This window comes from Piliocolobus tephrosceles, chromosome 13 (genome assembly GCF_002776525.5).
Source record: "Piliocolobus tephrosceles isolate RC106 chromosome 13, ASM277652v3, whole genome shotgun sequence".
NCBI lineage: Eukaryota > Metazoa > Chordata > Mammalia > Primates > Cercopithecidae > Piliocolobus > Piliocolobus tephrosceles.
The window spans coordinates 66779859-66791743 of NC_045446.1; the positions used below are offsets into that span (position 1 = coordinate 66779859).

The 11885-nt window shown below is 47.3% G+C and overlaps 1 long non-coding RNA gene across 1 annotated transcript; it reads right to left on the reverse strand.

Annotated features, from left to right (window-relative positions):
• Positions 1-881: 881 nt before the first annotated feature.
• LOC116418413 lies at positions 882-1819 on the reverse strand. Its single transcript, XR_004228418.1, has 2 exons — positions 1558-1819; positions 882-1014 (listed from the first exon to the last, which is right to left on the reverse strand). It is a non-coding gene; the product is annotated as an uncharacterized LOC116418413 (long non-coding RNA).
• Between the last annotated feature and the right edge of the window lie 10066 nt (positions 1820-11885).

Consider the following 11885-nt stretch of genomic DNA (forward strand, 5'->3'; position numbering starts at 1 on the left):
GTGACTTTATCTCTCTAGATAGGGCCAGGCTGGCCTGGGCTGAGGAGAGAAGGGGAGGGGACCTTGTGGTATCTGAGAAGCCTCAGAGCTCATGCTTAGGTGCGGCTGTGCCCACTTGGCTCTGAGGTCCCTGGCCCAGCTCCTGCTGCCGTACCCTCCACCCCCCCACCCCATTCACCCTTGACCAGCTCCTGCCTGGGCCTGCCCAGCCACACTGTGCAGCCTCCCATGTCTTGGTCAGTCTGTGAGCCACCTGAGGACAGGTCCTCCTCAGGAACCTGCACAGAGCTGGGCACCTCACTTTTAGCATCCGGCCTAGACTTATTTCCTCCCAGGCTCCCTGAAAACCTGCTCCTCCTCTCTCCCTCCCAGTCAGAGACTGGGGCAACATCTTTAATCCCTTCCTTTTTCCCAAGCCTCATGTCCCTATGTCCACTTAATGAGCACTCGCTATGTTCCAGGCACTTGATTAAATCCCCCCAAGACTCCTCAGGGGCACTATTATAATTCCCATCTGACACAGAGGGATTTGTCATACAGGGTTAGTGACTTGCCCTAGGGCACCCATCTGAAAGGCACAGAGTTGGGCTTTGAGCTTAGTTTGGAAGGCACAGTTGTGGGTGGAAGGACTGACTCCAGGTTCTATCTGCAGGGTGGGGATGAAGCATGGGTGGGGGAGTTTGCCTGTACCTGGGGAGAGCTGCAGAGGAAGAGGGGGGCTATTCTTGTTACCTAGCACTGTGTACCAAGCCTCCCTGAAAATTAGTGGCTTGAGACAATGACATTTAGTTTGTTCTCAAGTCTGCATTTGTGCAGGGCTCAGAGAGGATGGTTCATCTCTGCTCCTCTGGACATTATCTGGGATGCACTGGAAACTGAAATCATTTGAAGAGTTGGTTTATTCATACCTCTGGCAGCTGAAGCTTGGGCTGTTGGCCAGAACATCTATAGTGGCCTCTGCATGTAGCTTGGGCTTCCTCAAAATATGGTATCTGAGTCCCAAGGGCAAGCATGCTAAGAGAAAGACAGAGACAGAAAGATAGACAGACAGACGGGTGGCGGCTGTACCACATTTTAGGTTTAGCCTAGGAAGTTTTCATGTCCCTTCTGTCACATTCTTTTCATGGAGGCCATCTCAAAGGCATGCCCAGTTTCAAGGGGAAGAGCAATGGACTCCATCTCCTGATGGGGAATGACGAGTTTCCAGGGTGTAAAATTAGGAACACTCCTGAGATCTTTTTTGGGAAATTTCAATTTGCCATAGGGACCTCCTCTCCTGGCCTCTCCTGGGTGGTTCCACTTCCCTGACTTGGCAGGACACTTCTAGGAGCTCGACCAATGCTGCTCCTCTCACCCCAGCTTTGGAAGCATAGTCAATGTGGGGAGGAGCAGAGCCAGTGAGTGGCTGTGTACTGAGCACTGGCTGCATGCCAGGCCTCCCCCGGGTGCTTGTGTGCCTTCTTTCGTTGGATCCCCACCATACTCCTACATCATGTGCAGTGTGGCTCCTATTTTGTCAGTGAGGAAACTGAGGCTGAAATAGGTGAGGTGACTTACCAAGGCCACCAGGGGTCATCAGGGAGGCTGGAATTGGAAGCCAGGTCTGTGTGGCTCTGAAGGTCTTTCTCTTGCCACTGCACAGCTGTCTCCAGGTTCAAGATAGGGAAGACCCCACAGGGAGAGGGATTAAGGATGGTGACCTTAGGATCAGAACAACTTGGGTCCTCACTGAAGCTCCTTAACTTTGAGCAGGTCACTTCATCGCTCTAAGCCTCAGTCTCCTCATGAGTCCAGTGGAGCCATGGCCTCCACATCACAGACGTAAGAAAACGTAATGAAATAAAATAATCTTTACTATAAGCTTGGCACAGCCTCTGGCTCATCATGCACGGGACCCAGGCCACCCAGGCCTGTGGGGAACAAGCAGGTCGGTGGTTGCCTGAGGACCAGGCATGCTGCCACTCACCAAGGGGGAGCCCCTGGGTTCCTGTTGGCTATTTTTAGGACTGTGTGGGCAACCACAGAACCACATGTGGGGTTTACCACCGCTTGGCCAAGCCCGGAAGAACAAGAGAACACTCCTGACAACGGAGGACAGGCATCTGAGGCGGGATGGGTCTCACTTCCTTCCCAGCATCTCCAGGTTGACAAAGGCAGAGAGCCTCTCCAAGCCTCAGTTTCTTCATCTATAAAATGGTGATAATAGTAAAAACAATAGCCCACATTTTTGCAGGCCTCACCATGTGCCAGATGCTGGTCAAGTCCTTCATGGGTGTCATCTCACGTGATCTGTGATTCCTCTGAGGGAGGCTGGAAGAGGTGGAAGTTGCTCAGCTAGAAGAGGGGGCAGGAATGGAACCAGGCCTGGCTCTTTTAACCACTCTGCTCCCAGCCTCTCCAAACAGACTAGAAGGTCACAAGGATTAGCTAAGAGTATGGATGTGGATGTGTTTTTTAAACTGTAAGAGAATGTCAACCAAACAGGTCCAGGGACAGGGACAACATAGGCTAGAAGCTTAGGACTATGCTCCGTGGAGACCCCTCCGAAAAAAAGCTTTGAAAGCTACTACTGAGAGGTGGACTAAAGACCAGAGGTGGCAGCAAGATTTCCCTGATCCACAGCAGTTCTCAGAGGAAGGAGCCGCAGACCCGGGCCCACCCACTTCCTCATTCACTTGGGTCCCTGACAAGCTTACCCTTTGGGTCCGGCCCACCCACTTCCTCATTCACTTGGGTCCCTGACAAGCTTACCCTTTGGGTCCAGGAAACTGTTCCTGGAAGAGCCACCAGCCATGGTTAGGACTCAGAAGTTCTGTGATTTCCCAAGTGGAAAAGATAGAAAAGGGCAACAGGGCATGTGTGTGCCCACACAGACATTTGCCTGCGACCGTGTGCACTCACACCACATGAATCACACATGCACACAGGCAAATATACCTATCCGCACACTCACAGACCTCCAGGCACACCTGTTCACACAGGCACACACACACACACACACCACACCCAGCCATATTCCTGTATTAAGATCCACCTAGGGAGTATGTACAGACATTACACAAACATCAACACGCATCCCATATGCTTAAATGGGTTAGCATAAATACACAATCATGCATCTATGCACAACGTATAAACACACACAAACACACATATTTATGTGTCCAGTCATCATACACTTCCATGGATAACAGGTATATGTACTCAATTCCCATATTGTGAAAGGTTGTATACACATTGCAACTCACACAAACACATGCATGCACAGACACACGTGGATTACATATGTGCTTAATAACAGTTGGCACAGATCCAAAAGCATCTGCACGTAGACACCACCACCACGCATCACAGCCACCCGCATCTGCACATGCAAACTCGTGTGCACACGCCTGCATGCACACACTCTTACCTGCACGCCTGCGGGCCTGCCCATGCTGCACGCGGTGTGTACACCTTGCCTTTTCTGGCTCCTTTGTTGCTGAGCGATCCTGCAAAGGTGCAGAAACACAAACACCTAGTTCCACTTCACCTGAAAACCCCCTACCCCTGGGTGCGTGGGAGGTTGAACCTGATGCCCTCTCTGTGGGGGGCACAGTGGAAAGTATGACCTGAGTTGACTTTTACAATAAGAGCAAAGGTGAGGGGTTTTTCCAGCCGGTTACCTCACTGTGTCGGGGCTGACCAGGGCCGCCCCTGCTAATCCACCTCCTGTGGGCCCCTCCAATTATCCAGGGCGCTCAGGTTCAACACGGACTCAACATCTCCTTAGTTTACTCAGCAGTTAACGAGCTAGAGCCTGGATCCGCCTGTGTGTCAGGTTCTGGGCTGAGGGTTGGGCTGGGGAGATGCAGTGGATCTAGCCTGGCTCATGCAGCTCGAAGGTGGGAGGAGGCCTGGTGGGTCGAGTCTATGGGAGGCTCTAGGTCAAATCCCTAAAAACGAATCTGCTTGATGATCAGCTTGCCAACTGATCAGGTTTTCAAATGACCAATTTGCCGAATATACCAAACTTACCAATTTACTATTCACTTTTTCCAAAGTATATAACAATTGCATTGGCTAGATTGACACTGTTTTTCATTTCATCTTCATAGTTCCTTTTAAGGAATGTTCAGATGGTCAAAAGCTAAGGGTCCGGGAGTGGTTTCATTTAGTAAAGGCACTTAACATTTGGAGCTGGAGAGGGACTCTCTGGGTACATCCACCAGGAACGGGGCATTCTGGGAGCTCTGAAGCAAGACAGGCCTTCAGGGACCACCTGACTCCCCAGTGCCATGTGGCCCGTGTCTGGGTTGTCTTCTGACTGGCTCTGCATCCTGGGCCAGGCCCCTTCTCCTGTCTGGGTCTCAGTCTCCTGGCTATAAAGAGCACAGCTTTTGGGCCTTGCTGATGTTTGATGAGACCCTGGAGCTACCTGTGACCTCAGTCTCCGAGTGTGGCCAGGGTCCAGGCCATGGGAGCCAGAGAAGGTGCTGAGTCTGCTGAGGGCAGCCCAGCCCTGCTTGGAAGTCAAGGCTGTTTTGTTGGTGTCTCTCTCTGAACTGTGACATTTCTGGGTCCTGCCCCAGCCCCAGGCAGTGGGGCCTTGCATGCTCTGTGCGGGGAGCACGGGGCTGCAGAGGGTGGGGCCCGACTAACTTTCCTTTCCTGGTAACACGCTCGCTAAGCTCATTTCCTTTTTCTGAAGGGAAATGCCATTGACATCACACCACTGGATTTTCAGTGACGCCAGATGAGGAACTCGTGAGCCCTTCGCAGGCAAGAAGGGTGCGCGCGTGGGCTGGGCACAGATCTGACTCAGGGCAGATTTGGAGAATCCCTGATCTGAGGCTCCTAGCCCTTGCTTTAGAGATGGGGACCCCTAGCTCAGAGAGGGGTAGACATATGCCCTGGGTTCCACAGCCAGACAGCAGGGCTGGGGCCAGATCCCAGGCCCCTGCCTCTGAGCCCAGGGCTCTAGATGAAGGGGCCTGACCTGCCCTCTCAACCTATCTTAATAGTGGCACCAACATCCACCAAGTTGCCCAGGCCACAGATGGGTCTCACTGCCCTCCTCCCTCCCAGCACCCTCCTCCTGGCTGCAGCACTCATATTGTCTCCTGCAGTCCATCCCAGGCCACTCCCTGGCTCGGGCCTCCTTGTCTGTCTCCAGGACCCCAGTGCAGGAAATACCTGGCCACTGCTCTGGCCTCCCTACCTACATCCAGGCCTCTCCCTCCAGTCCATTCTCTATTCAGCTGCGTGGGTGACCCGGCTAAAACACAGAGCCTACAGTGTCAGCCCCCAGGGCAACCCTTCCAGGGCTCCTTGGCTGGGCATCCCAGACTATCCGCGGGTGGCGCTCCCGCCTTCTCCCAGCTGCTGCCCCTGACACGCCCATTTGCTCCCTCAGTGCAGAAGCTGCCTGCCTTCTTCAGAGTGTGCATCCTCTCTGTATTTGCTGCTCCTGTGCCGTTTCCTCTTTGGGAACTCCTCCTGCTGCAGGCACGTTCCTGTTTTTGCTCACTCCTGAGGAAAGTTCACACGTCCCAATCTCCCGTCCCCTGCCTCAGCCTTGGAGGGAAAGTCTGGGTCTTCCTCCCCACCTCCTTGACAGCAGCAAAGACATTTTATTGTGGAGAATTTCAAACACACAACAAAAATAGTACAAAAACACCGTGTATTCCTCACCCAACTTCAACCCTCACCAACTCAGGCCACTCTTGTTTCATTTCTATCCCCCAACTCCTCCCCACTGGATTACTCAGAGCAAATTTAAACATCAAATAATTTTATCCACAAATACTGCAAGGAGTTGGGTGCAGTGGCTCATGCCTATAAATCCCAGCAACTTGGGAGGCTGAGGTGGGCAGATTACTTGAGGCCAGGAGTTCAACACCAGCCTGAGCAACATAGCAAGGCCCTGTCTCAAAATAAATAAATATTGCAGTCTGTATTTCTAAAAGATAAAGGCATGGCCAGAAACCTTTATCCTGCCTACATTTTTTAATAATAATTTTTTATTATCATTAAATATCTAGTGGTGTTTAAATTTCCTCAATAAACCGGGCGTGGTGGCTCACACTTGTAAGCGTGATTACTCCAGATTACTCCAAATCATGCTCATAAGCATGATTACTCCCAGAACTTTGGGAGGCTGAGGCAGGAAGATCACTTGAGCCCTGGAGTTCAAGGCCAGCCTGGGCAACAGAGTAAGACCTCATCTCCAAATAAAAAAATTCCCCATTGTCTAACAAAGATTTTTTATAGATCTTTTAAAGTTAATTTGTTCAAAATCAGGATCTACACAAGTTCCATACATTGCATTTGATTGTTTTCTCTTAAATCTCTTTCAATCTCTTCTCCTTCCTCTCTTTTTGTTTTTTTTTTGGGGGGGCGGGGGGTTGGTTTTTTTTTTTTTATTTTGAATTAAGGTCTAACTCACTCTGTCACCCAGGTTGGTATGCAGAGGCATGATCTTGGCGCATTGTAATCTCGACCTCCTGGGCTCAAGAGGTCCTCCCACCTCAGGCTCCTGAGTAGCTGGGACCACAGGCATGCACTACCACACCTGTCTAATTTTTTGTAATTTTTGTAGAGACAGGGTTTTGCCATGTTGCCCAGGCTGGTCTCAGACTTCTAAGCTCAAGTGATCCTCCCACCTCACCCTCCCAAAGTGCTGGGATTATAGGTGTGAGCAACTGAGCCTGGTCTCTCCTTATTTTTTATTTTTATTTTGTCTTGAGACGCCGTCTTGCTCTGTTCCCCATGCTGGAGTGCAGTGATGTGATCTCGGCTAACTGCAACCTCTGCCTTCCAGGCTCAAGTGATTCAGCCACCTCAGTCTCCCAAGTATTAAGAGCTGTGACTACAGGAATGTGCCACCACACTGGCTAATTTTTTTTTTTTGTAGAGATGGGGTTTTGCCATGTTGCCCAGGCTGGTCTCGAACTCCTGGGCTCAAACGATCCTCCCACCTCGGCCTCCCAAAATGCTGGGATTTCCTATTTAAAAATATATATTTATTTGTTGACTAAGCCAAGTTGTTGATCCCATGTAGTTTTCCACCTTCTTGCTGCATTCCTCCTTAGTGTTATTTAACACATTCTTCAGTTTCCTGCCTTTCCCGTAAATTGGTAGTTAGATCTAAACACTTGATTAGACGCAGTGTGTGAGGGAGAATGCTTCACAGGTGGCGTGTCTGCTTTCCTCAGAAGGCACATCATATTTATAATGTTTGGTTGTCTCTCCTTTTGTGCTTTTAGAAGGCTTTGATGATCGCTGCCTACATCTAGTATTTCATTAGAGAATTACAAAACAGTGATGTTTTAATTTTATCATTCTTTCTTCATTTATTAGCTGGAACACTTCTATGGAGAAAAACTTCTCTCCTTGATGCTTTGGTTCCTCTGAGGTACAATTGGTTTAGGAAGGACAGGATTAATGCTGGCTGATTTCTCCTTTATTTATCAGTTTTCAGAATAATGAGTTGATTTCCTCACAGTCTCTAGAGGTGATCAGCAAAGATTTTTTGATCCTTGGTTTTGTTTTTGTTTTTTAAAATTATTATCTAATATTTTTAAACGCATTTGGAGATTTTCAATTTATTACAGTTATTAACCTTATTATCACTCAAATTGCCCCACCTTTGGCCCATAGAGCTCTCTTGGTCGTCTAAGTCCTTTTGGCCTGACCCTAATAGTGTTTAATACCATCCTGACTTTCTGGTAAAACGAGATGTCCAGGTTTGTCTTGTATACTTTCTGCCTAGACCTAGAATTAGATAGTTCTTCAAGAACCCTGGTTCTTTTTTATAAGAAGTGGCATTTAGAAACCACAAATCTGGGTGTGAGGTGTGAGGTGTGCTCAGTTGGTCGTTGCTTTTAGACCTTCTCAAGGTGCAGAGTTAGGAAATTTTTTTCTTAAGAAGATATACATCAAGGGTTCATACTGATACTTTGTATGAAACCTTCAACTATAGGGCTTTTACGTAAGTTTTTTGATTTTTGTATCTGAATCTCTTTTGTGTAATGCTGAACGTCTTGCTTCCTAACAACATTGACATTATTACTGATTCATTTCTCCTGCTTTCTTTCTATATATACATATTATAAAAATATCAGAATAATAATATCAATAGTGGTATTAATAATATGATTACTTGATTACTGAAAGCACTTTATAATTTGTCTGTGATTCTTTTGTCCTTAGAATATATAGCCTACTAGTCAAGCTACAGTCAAGTTACCAGGTTTCTAAATCACTTAAAATAATTCAACTTTGTTTGGTGAAGACACCAGTTCAATACACAGATTTATTGATTTCATTTTGCTTTTGATTTGGGGGAATTGCTTTTGACTTTTATTTAGACTTAATTTTGTTTTATTTTTATGTAAAGAATTTATGTAATTTGAAAGCTAACCTATATAAGGTATATTCAGAGAAGTCTGGCTTCTACTCCATTCCCTTACCACATTTCCTCCCCACTTCAACAGACAACAATTGTTTAATTTTATTTTTTATCTTTTAACTGATATTTAATTTTAAAAATATACATGTATTGTGTATTCTCCTCCTTTTTCTTTTATAAAATGATAATGTACTATATGCATTTTAGTCCACTCTGCTTTTCAGTTAACGTTTTACCCAGCCCAGAGGTCACGCTGTCACGGCATGCAGAGATCTTCATTCCTTTTTTTTTGAGACGGAGTCTTGCTCTGTCACTCTCCTGGAGTGCAGTGGCGTGATCTCTACTCATTGCAACCTCCGCCTCCCGGGTTCAAGCAATTCTCCTGCCTCGCCTCCCGAGTAGCTGGGATTACAGGCATGCGCCACCACGCCTGACTAATTTTTTTGTTTTTTGTTTTTTGTTTTTTGTTTTTTTTTTGAGACAGAGTCTTGCTCTGTCGCCCAGGCTGGAGTGCAGTGGCGTGATCTCAGCTCACTGCAAGCTCCGCCTCGCAGGTTCACACCATTCTCCTGCCTCAGCCTCCCGAGTAGCTGGGACTACAGGCGCCCACCACCGCACCCGGCTAACTTTTTGTATTTTTAGTAGAAACGGGGTTTCACCATGGTCTCGATTTCCTGACCTTGTAATCCGCCCGCCTCGGCCTCCCAAAGTGCTGGGATTACAGGCCTGAGCCACCGAGCCCGGCCTTTTTTTTTGTATTTTAATTAGAGACGGGATTTTACCATATTGGCCAGGCTGTTCTCCAACTCCTGACCTTGTGATCCACCCGCCTCGGCCTCCCAAAGTGCTGGGATTACAGGCATGAGCCACTGCGCCCGGCCTCATTCCTTTTTCGAGCTACAGAGTTGTCTATTGTGTGGTCAAGCAACCCCTACTGATGGACATTTGAGTGGTTTCTAGTTTTTTTACTATTACAAATGATGCTGCCCTGAATAGCTTTATGAATCTGTCATCTCTTATTTTCGCCAAGATGGGATTGCCAGGGTAAAGGGTAAATTCAAATGTAATTTTGCGACAAAAGCTCCCCTCCAGGTAGGGCTTGCACCATTTTGTTTTCCCACCAGACAATGTAGGAGAGGGGCCTCTTTTCCCACAGTCTTGCCCACAGTGCGCGTTCTCAAACTTTTGAGTTTTTGCCAATCTAATAGATGAGAAATGTCATCTTGGCTTAGCCTCAATTGGCATTTCTCTGATTATGTAGAAGGTTAGACATTTTTCCATATGTTTACATTCTGATTCATGCTTGAGTCCCTAGTGCCCAGCACAGGGCCTGGCACAGCTGAGTCCCTTCTAGAATGAAGGAAAGAAGGAACAGATGAATAGACAAGGAGGAAATGAACTTTGGAAGAGGGTGGCTGACTTGCCCAAGGTTGTGTCCTGTTATCGCCAGAGTTGGGACTAGAATTAATCTCTTCTTTTTCTCTATGTCTAATTCATTTTTCCTGACTATAAAAATGAATAGAAGTTCATACTATTAAATGGAAAATTTGGAAAGCATAAACACATGAAACATTTTAATCTTTCTACCCTAAGTCAATCATTTTCTAGCATTTTTGGATATTTCCTCCCAGATTTTATGCATTTTTTCAGTTACGATCACACTACATACATGCGTTTGTATTCTATCCCTTTTCACTTAACACTTCTCCACGTTAATAACAATTGTTTGCAAACATAATTTTAATGGCTGTACAATTTTTCACTATCTGAATATGCATGAATGTATTTACCCTTGCTGTTACTACTAGACTTCTAGATTGTTTCCAGATTTTTGCTATTATAAATAAATTCCTCCATGTTCTTCTTTGTCCACCTTCTGGATATTTGTCTCTCAGGATTAATTCCTGGAAGTGGAGCTCCTGGAATCGCAGCATCGGGCTCCAAGTTTGGGGTTTTTCTTGGCCATACTCAGAGGGGATTGTTTGTTAAGCTCTGACCCTGTGACTTCACAGAGCCCTGGGCCTGGCCTGCTTCAATGCATCTCTGATGTTCGGTAGAGTCTCACTTGCATCCACGTTGAATCAGTAGACAGGCAGAACGGGGAGCACCAGAGCCTGCTGGGGATGAGGAGTCAGAATCTCCTACATTTTGCCCCCTTGCTCATTCCTGGGGCTAAGGACAGATAACCTGGAACCAACAAGGGGAAATTTCACACGGATAAGGTCAAACCTGGTGGAGGGTGCAGGGAAGGCAGGAATGCTGAGCAGACGTGATATGTGCTTTATAAGCATTTATGGTGCAGAGGAGCAGATGCTGGGGTTAGACCTTCTTATCCTGCAAAGGGTTCCATGATGGACCTATACATTGTGCCATCCACAGATAGAGGGATCTGGGAAAGCTGCCTGGAGGAGGCAACAACTGAGTTTAGTAGAAGGAATATAGGTCTTATGTGACAGATGAGGCTGGGGAGTGGTCAATCACGAGGGGCCCTCTCTGCCAGCCTAAGGATCCTGAATCTTACAGACAATGAAGCAGGGGGATGACAGAGTCAGGTCTGCATTAAGGACAATCCTTCTGGCAGCTGTTTGGGAGGCACGATTGCAGATGTGAACTGCAACTTAGAAAGAGGCCACTACCAGTCTAGAGACCACAACGCCTGAATCAGAGCAGTGGCCATAGAGACAGAAAAGATGGATGAAGACAAGAAACATCCGGGATATGGTGGAGACTCAAAACAGAAAAAGTTATATCAATTTCTGGCTTTCCTGCAGTTGATGGGGAACAGTCCTGGACTAGGACTCAAGATACCTGGGTTCCAGTCCCAGCTCTTTTTGACATGGGACACATCTCTTGCCTATATCTGGGTCTGCTTCCACTTTTGTCAGCTCCAAGAGTTCCTATGTTTTGAAAACCCTGTAATCCTAAGACTGTAAAGAGGCTGAGGTTCTTGGAGGAAAGAGGAAGGGAATAACTGGAGGCTGAGCAGAGGGAACAGCCAGGGCTGGGGTCTTGGAGTCTGGGCTCTCTATCTCCCCAACCCATCAGTCTTGCAGTATTAATGCCAGTGGGGTGGCCTGGGTCCAAGCGAGAGGCCAGCTTTAAGGAGGAAGGAATTGTCTATGCCCCAAGGAACAGAGAAGAAAAAATGCAGAACTTCCAAAAGCCAACATTTTTTCAGTTATGGTCACACTACATACACGTGTTTGTATTCTGTCCTTTTTCACTTAACACGTCTCCACGTTAATAACAATTGCTTGCAAACATAATTTTAATGGCTGTACAATTTTTCAACAAAGGCCAACTTCACACCAACAAGTTGTCAGCTCTGGCAGAGCAGCCAGGGGTTTTGAATTTGCCCTGGTATGAGCCACTGTGTGCAGGGCGGGCCCATTTCCCCTTCTCTGTACATCAGTGACTGCAACATGATGAAGGGCATGAGGATGCCTTTGGCTGCAAGTAAGCATAGACTCTGCTGCTAACGACCTAAATAAAG